The 13,865-nt window shown below is 42.8% G+C and overlaps 1 protein-coding gene across 1 annotated transcript in view; it reads right to left on the bottom strand.

The window, feature by feature from the left end:
• ccbe1 (collagen and calcium binding EGF domains 1) overlaps positions 1 to 13,865 on the bottom strand; it is a 293,451-nt gene that overhangs the window by 47,127 nt on the left and 232,459 nt on the right. The window lies entirely within an intron of this gene.

A 13,865-nucleotide genomic window follows, 5' to 3' on the forward strand; every position in this document is an offset into this window, starting at 1 on the left:
GAACACTTCTATCAAATCTCTGCTCCAAGGAGAACAACCCCAGCTTCTCCAGTCTATCCATGTAACTGAAGTCCCTCCTGAACCATTCTAGTAAATCTTTTCTGCACCCTCTCTAAGGCCTTCATATCTTTCATAAAATGCGGTGCCCAGAATTGGACTCAATACTCCAGTTGTGACCGAACCCGTGTTTTATAAAGGTTCAACATAACTTCCTTGCTTTTATACTCTATGCCTCTATTTATAAAGCCCAGGATCCCGTGTGCTTTTTTAAACTGCTTTCTCAACATATCCTGCCACCTTCAAAGATTTGTGCACATATACCCCCAGGTCTCTGTGTTCCTGCACCCCCACTAAAATTGTACCATTAAGTTTATATCTTCATTCTTCCTGCCAAAATGTATCACTTTGTACTTCTCTGCATTAAATTTCATCTGCCACATGTCCGCCCATTCCACCAGCCTGTGTTTGTCCTTCTGAAGTCTATTACTTTCCTCCTCACTGTTTACTACTGTGGGGTTCAAAACCCCATTAACAAAAGTCATTTGAAGGAAAGGGTTAACTGTACCCCTTTTAAACAAAGACATTTGAAAATTTGCACACACAGTAATGTGGTAAACTCTGTTCTCACAAATCCTGTTTTCCCTCACTGACGCTGATGGCATTGGAGAAATATGAGTTTCGGGATCGAAGACATTGTACTGCGGATAGATATCTAGATTATTAAATAAATAAGCTAGATGGATAATATTGAGCTTAAAGCGCTGTCAGGCTTTCAAAACACATAGGCTTTTGGAAGCACAAGCTTTTCAATACAGTAAGAAAAGGCAATAAGGACATACATCAAAGGCTCGCATCAGGAAAGCAATGATATGTGTGAAAAAAAGCATGGGCCTCTCATTCCTATCTGGTAATCTGTTCAAAGAACTGGGATTTGTAAAACATCAAATAATATTGCATCCAGCATATGGTCAAATGGTATAAGGAATGGATTTGAAGCCATTGAAGCAATTAAAATTGGAGACCTAAGGACCATTAAGAATGTCTGAGCATAGAAATGTATACATCTCTATATGAAAGGCCATAAACAGAGACAGCAACCCATCGTTTGAGCACATGGTCTTTACATCAAAGGGATGATGATCAAATTAATCAAAGTTTAAACAGTCAATCGTTGAAGTATGTTAATGATTGAGGCATAGCAACAGGGAACGATTGGATAAAAAGAATGACCCTCCCCAATCCTACGTCCCAATGGTTAAAAAACAATTTTAAAAAGAATATTTAGAGAGAAGAACAGTTTCTTCTCTTCTTCACCACACTGCAATCACAAGGAACGCACACTGCAGTTGAACATCACGCAAGAAGAGGAGGACGTCGAGTTCTGAAGAGCTAATCAACCTCCAGGCCCGATGAGCAAATGCCTTGATTTAAAGGTTGTATATGTATTAATGATTTGCCTGATGTGTGTATGAATTGTTAAGTGATTACATAATAATGTTGCAAATTATTAAGTGTATAACAGGATTTTATAGAGGAAAGTCATATTGAAAATAGTTTGATTTTGCTTCAGGAATGCTTGTATGAATGATATCATTAAATAATTACTTTTGATTAACAAAACTACTGTGAGTGAGGGTGACTTTCTTCGTTTGACTATTCATCCATTGTCCAAGAATCACACAAAATAAGGAATTCCCTACACTACACTCCCAAGTTTTGAGTCATCTGCAAATTTTGAAATTGTGCCCTGTACTCCCAAATCCAAGTCATTAATTTATCAAAAAAAGCAGTGGTCCTAGTACCGACCCCTGGAGAACAGCACTGTATACCTCCCCCCAGACCGAAATACAACTGTTCACCACTATCTGTTTCCTGTCACTTAGCCAATTTCGTATCCATGCTGCCACTACCCCTTTTATTCCATGGGCTTCAATTTTACTGACAGCCTATTATGTGGCACTTCATCAAATGCCTCTTGGAAGTCCATATCCACAACATCAACCGTACTGCCCTCATCAACCCTCTCTGTTACCTCATCAAAAAACTCAATCAAGTTAGTTAAACATGACTTACCTTTAACAAATCTGTGCTGGCTTTCCTTTATTAATCCACACTTATCCAAGTGATTATTAATTTTGTCCTGGATTATTGTTTCTAAAAGCTTCCCCACCACTGAGGTTAAACTGACTGGCCTGTAGTTGCCGGGTTTATCCTTACACCTTTTTTTGAACAAAGGTGTAACATTTGCAATTCTTCAGTCCTCTGGCAGCACCCCCATTTCTAAGGAGGATTGGAAGATTATGGCCAGCACCTCTGCAATTTCCACCCTTACATCCCTCAGCAACCTGGGATGCATCCCATCTGGACCGGGTGATTTATCTACTTTAAGCATAGTCAGCCTTTCTAGTACCTTCTCTTTATCAATTTTTAGCCCATCCAGTATCTCAACTACCTCCCCTTTTACTGTGACTTGGGCAGCATCTTCTTCCTTGGTAAAGACAGATGCAAAGTACTCATTTACTACCTCAGCCATGCCCTCTGCCTCCATGTGTAGATCCCCTTTTCGGTCCCTAATTGGCCCCACCCCTCTTACTACCTGTTTACTATTTAAATGCCTATAGAAAACTTTTGGATTCCCTTTTATGTTAGCTGTCAGTCTATTCTCATGCTCTCTCTTTGCTCCTCTTATTTCCTTTTTCCCTTCTCTGTATTTTCTATATTCAGCCTGGTTCTTATTATTATCAACCTGACATCTATCATACGCCTCCTTTTTCTGCTTCATCTTACACTTTATCTCTTTCAACATCCAGAGAGCTCTAGTTTTGGTTGCCCTACCTTCCCCCACCCCTGGGAATGTACCTAGACTGTACCTGAACAATCTCCTCTTTAAAGGCTGTCCATTGTTTGATTACAGTTTTGCCTGCCAATCTTTGATTCCAATTTACCCAGGCCAGATCTGCTCTCAACCCACTGAAATTGGCCCTCCTCCAATTAAGTATTTTTATTCTAGATTGCATCTTGTCCTTTTCCATAACTAATCTAAACCTTATGATACTATGATCACTGTTCCCTAAATGCTCCCCCACTGACACTTGCTCCACTTGACTCACCTCATTCCCCAGAACCAGGTCCAGCAATGCCTCCTTCCTCATTGGGCTGGAAACATACTGATCAAGAATGTTCTCCTGAACACACTTCAGAAATTCCTCCCCCTCTTTGCCCTTTACACTATTACCATCCCAGTCTATATTAGGATAGTTGAAGTCCCCCATTATCACTACTCTATAGTTCTGTAGTTTTCCTGCAAATTTGTTCCTCTATATCCTTCCCACTAGTTGGTGGCCTATAGAATACACCCAGTAGTGTAATGGCACCTCTATAGTTTCTTAACTTTAACCAAATAGATTCTGTCTTTGACCCCTCAAGGACATCCTCTCTCTCCAGCACTGCAATATTCTCCTTAATTAATACTACCACCTTCCTCCTTTTCTCCCTTCCCTACCTTTCCTGAACACCCTTGTATCCAGGATTATTTAGTACCCAATCCTGCCCTTTTTTGAGCCATAGTTTTTGCCACTACATCATATTCCCATGTGACTATTTGCACCTGCAGCTCACCAACTTTCTTTACCACGCTTTGTGCGTTTACAAACATGCACTCTAAACCTATCTTCGACCATCTTGTAGTCTCTGTCTGATCCCACCTAATACTGTACTATTTCTTACTCTTCTGCTATCTGTCGCTCCCAGTCCTTTGTGCCCCTTGTTTCGCCTTTCTATTGCTGCATCCTGGTGCCCAACCCCCTGCCAAATTAGTTTAAACCCCCCGCCCCCACAGCACTGGTGAACCTCCCCGCGAGGACATTGGTCCCAGCTGTGTTGAGGTGCAACCCATCCATCTTGAACAGGTCCCTCCTGCCCCAGAACTGGTCCCAATGTCTCAAGAATCTGAAACCCTCCCTCCTGCACCATGTCTCTAGCCACGCATTAATCTGCCTTATCTTCCTATTTCTGTTCTCGCTAGCGTGTGACATCGGGAGTAATCCAGAGATTACTACCTTTGAGGTCTGCTTTTTAACTTCCTCCCTAGCTCCTGAAACTCTAGCTGCAGGACCTCAACCCTTTCCTTTTTTATGTCGTTGGTACCAACATGGACCATGACTTCTGGCTGTTTCCCTTCCCTCCCCACAGAATGTTCTGCACCCTCTCCATGATGTCCTTTACCCTGGCACCAGGGAGGCAACGCACCACGTGGAACTCACGTTGATGGTCACAGAAACTTCTGTCTGTCCCAGTGACTATCGAATCCCTATCAGTACCCTCATTGGTCACTCACATCATGCTGCTCTATCCCCACCCCCCCCTTAATTTTTTTTTTATTCGCTCATGGGATGTGGGCGTCACTGGCAAGGCCAGCATTTATTGCCCATCCCTAATTGCCCTTGAGAAGTGGCGGTGAGCCACCTTCTTGAACCGCTGCAGTCCGTGCAGTGAAGGTTCTCCCACAGTGCTGTTAGGTAGGGTGTTCCAGGATTTTGACCCAGCGACGATGAAGGAACGGCGATATATTTCCAAGTCGGGATGGTGTGTGACTTGGAGGGGAACGTACAGGTGGTGTTGTTCCCATGTGCCTGCTGCCCTTGTCCTTCTAGGTGGTAGAGGTCGCGGGTTTGGGAGGTGCTGTCGAAGAAGCCTTGGCGAGTTGCTGCAGTGCATCCTGTGGATGGTACACACTGCAGCCATGGTGCGCTGGTGGTGAAGGGAGTGAATGTTTAGGGTGGTGCATGGGGTGCCATTATGGCATCATTCTCCCCCCTCATTCATGCAGGCACCCTTCTTTCCTCCCTCCATACAGCTACTGGGGTCAATTTTGACTCTTAGCTGACCGCCTGTCTTTGAGGGGAAGAAGCCCCAGTGATTGAGGCCCCGGCCTCAGTTAAATTTGGCAAGGGGCAAGCTGCAGGTCACCAAACAGGTGTGCCGATGCACCTTGCTGGATTAAGGCTTCAAGATCGGGCCAGGGTGGCAGCCAGCAAGGTGAGTTGTGGGTTGGGGGTCGTGATTGTGGAGGGTGGGGATCTCAAGGCAGCAGGGGTCCAGAATGTTTTTGTGGGACCCGCAGGAGTATTCCAGGTCCTCCGGGGCCCACAAAAGTAATTTGACACCTACCTTTGATGGGCCTCTTCGGTTCCATCGCCTGTGGAACTGGTTGGAGCATGCACGGTTCACTAGTGCTGTGGCGGCGGGGGGTTTAAACTTTAATAGCAATCGGGGTCCTATTTGTGATAATGGAACTCAATTTCCATATTAAAAGGGCCTATCACCTGAAACAGACAGGCGCTTTGGACACCTAGCTATAGGCCCTTTCAAAATGGAGCTGGCTGCATTTGCTGGTGTTAATGGGGTGGTAAGGCCACCGACCCCAATTTGAGACCATTATCGCCCTGTTAACGCCAGACGGAGGCAGTGAAAATCCACCCCACTATGTGTATGAGTGATGTATCATAGTATGTTACAGCACAGAAGGAGATCGTTCGACCCACCATGCCTGTGCCAGCTCTTTAAAAGAGCTATCCAATTAGTCCCACTCCCCTGCTCTTTCCCCATACCTCTGTAAAATTTTCGGTTCAAGTATTTATCCAATTCCCTTTTTGAAAGTTATTATTGAATCTGCTTCCACCACCCGTTCAGGCAGTGCATTCCAGGTCATAACAACTCTGCGTTAAAAAAACGTTTCCTCATGTCACCTCTGGCTCTTTTGTAGGTGAACTTGTTTGCTGATTTTTTTCCCCTCCTCCATTCATTTATCAATCTTCCTGAGGAATTGGTTTGCCTATGCTTAGTGATTCTTGCAGACAGGGACCAAGAACTCATTTCTCCATGATATCAGAGCCTTTCCTGCCTTCTACATGATGCTGCTGCTCGGTGAGTGGGAATTCTTGATCTCACAAAACTATTGCGAGAATTCCTGCTCACAGCTGTATTCTATTCCCAGATCAGCAGCAACATCAGCTAAGAGTAGTGCTGAGAGGCAGAGCTGGGAGTGGCTTTCAGGGGCAGAGCTGAGAGTGACCCTGAGTTGCAAAGCCTAGAACAGCACTGATTTTCTTCTACAAATGCAGAGAAGTGGACACAGACCTCAAAAGATTGATTGTCCATATAAACGCAGACAGTTGACATCTATGGAAGTCAAAAGTGTTCAGCGCCCCAGCACAAAAACCCCGCAACTTTATTCACAAAAAAAAAGATATTCCAGTCATTATTTTTTAATTGAGGAAATGAGATTTATGATTTTGATGAATCTCTGTGGAATGTGTGATTTATTATTTTCTGCTGTGCACAACACTGCATGGTACAGTCCCAAAGGAGATTAGAGTTGATAACCACTGTCTATAGCTAGTATTTATCCAAAACACTTTCTTGACATGAAACTGCACCAGTAGCTGAACTAGAAGGTCAGGCTACTGAAAAAATTGTCAGGTTTAAAGGATATGTTGACTTCTCAACTCTTGAGAAGCTGCTAAAATTTTCCAGGACCCAATATCCCCTTTGCCCTGCCCCCTCGATCTATTTGCTATATCACAGTAGTTACTGATGTCTGGTTTAATAGATATGTCTTTTTTTTAAAGTTCAAACTACGGTCTATTCAGCCTGACAGAAACAGCTCAACTGTTGTCAAAATTCAGTTCAAAATATATACAAACAAAATATACGTGTTCCATAATCACTGTATAATGGAATCTCAGTATTTAATTAACTACCTCGTTTATTGTCTGCTTCAGATTGTTTTGCTATAATTAGAAAAAAGTACATATATAAACATTAAAACAGGGGGTTCGTCCCTCAGGAGGAATGGAATTAATAACAAAGCAAAGTGAATTAATTATTTTGAATATGCTATCTGGTGGCACTGACTTCAAACCAGATGTTTGGATGGTGCTCCAGAGAATTTACCCACAGTTAATAATCACGGACGAGAAAAATAATTAAAGTCAGACTACATCTGTCAAATTATCCAAGCAATTAAATGTGAGATTATGATAAGGTGTGCTCCCAAGCCAACATCTTTATCTGTAAAACAACAAATTGAGTTCCAGGGGTTATGCTGGGAGTACGCCCACCAGTCGCTTCCAATGCTGACTGTGCCAGAGTTTGTGAAGTCAGTGGGAGAGCATTTCATTTGCATGGGGAAGATGGGTGCAAGTGCCACTATGGTAGCATCTCTGGCTACCACCAGTAAATCCAGCGGTCATTGGCCATGGGGAGTAATTGTTTCATCCCAGCCATGTCCTCCTTGGCCCTCTGTGTAAGGGGGATGATCAGTAACTATTTAAATAAGGAATCATTATTCCGTGCTTCCAGGCCACTTCCCTGGCCTGGATCCTATTGATGGGGGCCCCCTGTTCATCCATCTCAACATTACCTCCTTGCTTTTGTGCTCAGTCTTTGGATATAAAACCAAGGATTCTATTTGCCTTTTTCATGGTTTAATTTACTTATGTTGCCATCTTCAATCACCTGTGTGTCTGCACACCAAGGTCCCTCTGCTCCATTTACAATCCTACTACTTAAGATGAATTTGCTTTCCCTAATGTTATTTCTGTAATGCATTCCTTCATATCTTTTTTTTACATTGAACTGCACCTGCCACCTATCAAGGTCCTCCTTCAATGTTTTACATTCTTCATCTCAATTTGCTGTACCCACCCCCCCCCAACCAAAATGGTATCATCAGCCAATTTCAACGTAGTTCCCTCCGTTTTCTAAATCCAGATTATTTAGCAAATAAGAGCAGCCCCAACACAGACCCTTACCATAGAATCATAGAAGTTTACAACATGGAAACAGGCCCTTCGGCCCAACATGTCCATGTCGCCCAGTTTATACCACTAAGCTAGTCCCAATTGCCTGCACTTGGCCCATATCCCTCTATACCCATCTTACCCATGTAACTGTCCAAATGCTTTTTAAAAGACAAAATTGTACCCGCCTCTACTACTGCCTCTGGCAGCTCGTTCCAGACACTCAGCACCCTTTGAGTGAAAAAATTGCCTCTCTGGACCCTTTTGTATCTCTCCCCTCTTACCACGTCTGAATTGTGAGCTCAAATCCCATAATGGTAAGTAGTGAAATTGAATTCAAATATTCTGGTGAGCTGGCATCAGATGAAATAAGCCTGAAAGCAGCTGGATTGTTGTAAAAAGCTAAATAGTTCACTAATGGCCTTCAGAGAAGGAATAAGTCACTTCCACCTAGTCTGGTCTACATGTAACTCCAGGCCCACACTATATTGTTGACTCATAATGCCCTCAAGGCAACCAACGCAATAAATACTACCTTGTCAGTGTTATCCACATCCTACCCTTTGTTTCTGCTTTCTAACCATCTCTCTGTCCATGTGGCCGCATTCTCCTTAAATCTATGTTTCATTATTGTTGGCATAAGTCTCTTCTGTGGTACTTTATCAAATGCTTTTTGAAAATATAAACCACATCCGCTTCACTTCTTTTATTTTTCACCTTGCTATTTCAAGCACAACCTACCTTTTAGAAATCTGTGCTAACTGGTCCTGATTAGTTCATGTTTCTCCAAGTGCCTAGTAATTTCACCTCTTAATTTAGACTCCACGATGCAACTTGCATTTATATAAGTGCTTTTAATGTAAAAAATGGCTCAAGGTGCTTCACAAATGGAAATAGGAAAGGGAACAAAGGGGAAGATTAAAAGGATGACTAAAAGATTGCTTGAACAAGTGGATTTTGAATATGTTTTCAAAGGTGGAGGTAAAGTGGGAAGGTGGATGGTTTTAGGGGGGGTGTTCAAGAGAGTATGGGCCAACTTGGCTGAAGGCTTTGCCACCAATGGTGGAGTGAAGGGAGGACAGGATGCAGAACTGCTCTGGTGGTTTATTAACAAGTATCTAGTAAGATGAGCTAATCTATTCCTATCTTCGTTTTTGAAGACGGAAGTCAAATTTGCCCCTTCTGGTCCTTTGGCACACTCTTTCCTTTTCACAGAATTTTGTAAAATCATAGTCAGATGTTTGAGAAATTGGACACTGCTACACCCATTCATCATGCACAAAACGGGGCCCATAAGTACCATTTCCATGGTGCTGTCTCCTGTGCTCCAAGGCCGCATGAAATATGACCAATTCCTAATTGCGGTCGCAAACTTGAAGGACTTACCTGATGCTGCCTCCTACCGCAGCACTGCTTTCACGATGATGAGATCCGAGGCCCAATAACCGGGGATCCTCAGACCTCACCATTTGTGCACGGTGGAGTAATGTTACACAAGGGGTGGGGTGCAAAAAAGTAGGCGCGCACAAATTTAAACCCTTATGACTTAATTTATAACACCCAAAATGCTATTGAGCTTTTTATGGCTTTAACTACATGCATTAGTAGGAAATTAAGTATTTTAACTCCCTAGGTCTCTTTGTTCATTAACACCGTGGAGCTCTCTTCATTCAGTATATACTCCCATTTCTTGTTTTTCCTTCCAAAATATATTACCCCACACTTCTCCACATTAAATTGCAGCTGCCATCTATCTGGCCATTCTGCTTACCTACACGATAAAGCATTTTTGACGTATTGGGAAATAATAGTTTTTATCCAGATGCCGGAGTAGCTTGTTATTCATAGAAAGATAGAATCATAGAGATTTACGGCACAGAAGGAGGCCATTTGGCCCATCGTGTCTGTGCCGGTTGAAAAATAGCCATCTAGCCTAATCCCACTTTCCAGCTCTTGGTCGATAGCCTTGTATATTATGACACTTCAATTGCACTTCCAAGGACCTTTTAAGTGCAATGAGGGTTTCTGCCTCCACAGGCACTGAGTTCCAGACCAATAGCACCCTCTGGGTGAAAAATTTTTCCTCAGCTCTCCTCTAATCCTTCTACCAATTACTTTAAATCTACGCCCCCAGTTATTGACACCTCTGCTAAGGGAAATAGGTCCTTCCTATTCACTCTATCTAGGTCCCTCATAATTTTATACACTAAAGTAAATCATCCCTCAGTATCCTCTGTTCCAAAGAAAACAACTCCAGCCTATCCAATCTTTCCTCATAGCTAAAATTCTCCAGTCCTGGCAACAACCTCATAAATCTCCTCTGTGAAATCGTAGAAATCCCTTTCTAGTGCAATCACATCTTTCCTTGTAATGTGGTGACCAGAACTGTATGCCGTACTCAAACTGTGGCCTAACTAGTGTTTTATACAGATCTAGCATAACCTCCCTGCTCTTATATTCTATACCACTGCTAATAAAGGCAAGTATCCCATGTGCCTTTTTAACCACCTTATCTATGTGCCCTGCTACCTTCAGGGATCTGTGGACATGCACTCCAAGGTCCCTCACTTCCTCTGCACCTTTCAGTAACCTCCCATTTATTGTGTATTCCCTTGCCTTGTTTGCCCTCCCCAAATGCATTACCTCACACTTCTCCGGATTGAATTCCATTTGCCACCTTTCTGCCCACCTGACCAGTCCAATGATATCTTCCTGCAGTCTACAGCATTTCTCCTCCCTATCAACCACATGGCCAATTTTTGTATCATCTGCCCCCTACATTTAAGATCAAATCATTGTTATATATCACAAAAAGCAAGGGACCTAGTACTGAGCCACGCGGAACCCCACCGGAAGTAGCCTTCCAGTTACAAAAACACCCGTCGACCATTACCCTTTGCTTCCTGCCACTGAGCCAATTCAGAATCCAACTTGTCACTCTCCCTTGGATCCCATGGGCTTTTACTTTTCTGATCAGTCGCCAGGACTGGATGACATATATCTCAGGCTGTTAAAAGAAGCAAGGGAGGGGATAGTGGACGCTCTGACCATCATTTTTCAATACTCCCTGGCTACAGGCGCAGTGTCAAAGGATTGGAGGACTGCTAACAATGTACCATTGTTTAAAAAGGGAGAAAAGGATAGAACTAGTAATTATAGGCCAGTCAGTCTACCCTCAAAGGTGGGGAAATTATTGGAATCAATTCTGAGGGATAGTAGAAATCGTCATTTAGAAAGGCACAGATTAATCAAGGACAGTCAACGTGGATTTGTTAAGGGAAGATCTTTCACCTTGCTATTTCAAGCACAACCTACCTTTTAGAAATCTGTGCTAACTGGTCCTGATTAGTTCATGTTTCTCCATCTGCTTAGTAATTTCACCTCTTAATTTAGACTCTATGACGCAACTTGCATTTATATAAGTGCCTTTAATGTAAAAAATGGCTCAAGGTGCTTCACAAATGGAAATAGGAAAGGGAACAAAGGGGAAGATTAAGAGGATGACTAAAAGCTTGCTTGAAAAACTTGATTGAATTTTTTGAGGAGGCAACAAGGAGGGTCAATGAGGGTAGTGTGTTTTATGCAGTCTACATGGATTTTAGCAAGGCTTTTGACAAGGTCCCACATGTCAGACTGGTCAAAAAAGTACAAGCCCATGGGATCCAAGGGAGAATGGCGAGTTGGATCCAAAATTGGCTCAGTGGCAGGAAGCAAAGGGTAATGGTCGACAAGTGTTTTTGTGAATGTAAGGCTGTTTCCAGTGGGGTTCCGCAGGGCTCAGTAATAGGTTCCTTGCTTTTTTTGGTATATATTAACGATTATGCCTTAAATGTATGGGGCATGATTAAGAAGTTTGCAGATGATACAAAAATTGATTATGTGGTTGACAGTGAGGAGGAATGCTGTGGACTGCAGGAAGATATCAATGGACTGGTCAAGTGGGCAGAAAAGAGGCAAACGGAATTCAATCCGGAGAAGTGTGAGGTAATGCATTTGGGGAGGGCAAACAAGGCAGGGGAATACACAATAAATGGGAGGATACTGAGAGTTGTAGAGGAAGAGAGGAAGAGAGGCATGTGCACAGATCCCTGAAGGTAGCAGGACAGGTAGATAAGGTGGTTAAAAAGGCATACAGAATACTTTCCTTTATTAGCCAAAGCACAGAATATAAGTGCAGGGAGGTTATGCTAGAACTGTATAAAACACTAGTTAGGCCAAAAGCTTGAGTACTGCATACAGTTCTGGTCACCACATTACAGGAAAGATGTGATTGCACTAGAGAGGGTACAGAGGAGATTTATGAGGATGTTGCCAGGACTGGAGAATTTTAGCTTTGTGGAAAGATTGGATAGGCTGGAGTTGTTTTCTTTGGAACAGAGGAGGCTGAGGGGTGATTTAATTTAGGTGTATAAAATAATGAGAGGCCTAGATAGAGTGGACTCCCTTAGCAGAGAGGGCAATAACCAAGGGGTATAGTTTTAACGTAATTGGTAGAAGGATTAGAGGAGAGCTGAGGAATTTTTTTTTCACCCAGAGGGTGTTAGGAGTCTGGAACTCACTACCTGAAAGGTTGGTAGAGGCAGAATCCTCATCACATTTAAAAAGTACCTGGATGTGCACTTGAAGTGCCGTAACCTACAAGGCTATGGACCAAGTGCTGGAAAATGGAATTAGGCTGGGTAGCTCTTTTTCGACTGGCACAGACATGACGGGCCAAATGGCCTCCTTCTGTGCCATAAATGTTTCTATGTTTCTGCGTGGGACTTTGTCAAAAGCCTTGCTATAATCCATATAGACTACATCAAACACGATACCCTCATCGACCCTCCTCAAAAAATTCAATCAAGTTAGTCAGACACTACCTTCCTTTAACAAATCCATGCTGATTGTCCTTGATTACTCCGTGCCTTTCTAAATGACTGTAAGGAGTCTTACAACACCAGGTTATAGTCCAACAGCTTTATTTGAAATCACAAGCTTTTGGAGGCTTCCTCCTTCGTCAGGTGACGAAGGAGGAAGCCTCCGAAAGCTTGTGATTTCAAATAAAGCTGTTGGACTACAACCTGGTGTTGTAAGACTCCTTACATTTGTCCACCCCAGTTCATCACCGGCATCTCCACATCATTTCTAAATGACGATTAATACTGTCCCTCAGAATTGTTTCCAATAAATTGCCAACCACCGAGGTTAGGCTGGTTGGCCTGAAATTACTTGGTCTATCCCTTTCTCAATTTTTATACAACATTAGCAGTCCTCCAGTCATCCAGCACCATGCTTGTAGCCAGAGAGGATTGGAAAAGATGGTGAGAGCCTCTGCTATTTCCTCTCTTGCTTCTCTTAACAGCCTGGGATACATTTCATCTGGGCCTGGCGATTTATATACTTTCAAAGATGCTAATCCCCTTAATACTTCCTCCCTCATTGTATTTATCCCATCCAATATTTCTCCTCCTTAACTACAATGTCTGCATTGTCAGCTTCTTGTGAAAACAGGCACAAAGTATTCGTTAAGAACCATACCCACATCTTCCGCCTCCACATTTAGGTTACCTTTTTAATAGGTCTCGAATAGGCCCTACTCTTTCCTTAGTTATCCTCTAGCCCTTTATGAATTTATCTTTGGGTTTTCCTTGATTTTACTTGCCAATATTTTTTCATGCCCTCTCTTTGCTTTCCTAATTTTCATTTTAATTTCATCCCTGCACTTTTTATTCTCCTCTAGGCTTTCTGCAGTATTGAGCTCTTGGTATCTGACATAAGCTTCCCTTTTTTGCCTTATCCTATCCTGTATTCTCCTTGATATCCAGAGGGCTCTAGATTTTGGAGTGCCACCCTTTTCTTTGTGGAACATATTTGCTCTGAACCCTCACTATTTCCCCCTTGAATGCCTCCCACTGCTCTGGCACTGATTTACCTTCAAGCAGCTGTTTCCAGTCCACTTTTACTAAATCACTTCTCAGCTTTGTAAAATTGGCCTTTCCCCAATTGAAAACTTTTACTCCTGTTCTATCTTTGTCCTTTTCCATAACTACGCTAAATCTAACTGAATTATGGTCACTATCG

Source organism: Heptranchias perlo, chromosome 1 (genome assembly GCF_035084215.1).
Source record: "Heptranchias perlo isolate sHepPer1 chromosome 1, sHepPer1.hap1, whole genome shotgun sequence".
In the NCBI taxonomy this organism is placed as follows: Eukaryota; Metazoa; Chordata; class Chondrichthyes; order Hexanchiformes; family Hexanchidae; genus Heptranchias; species Heptranchias perlo.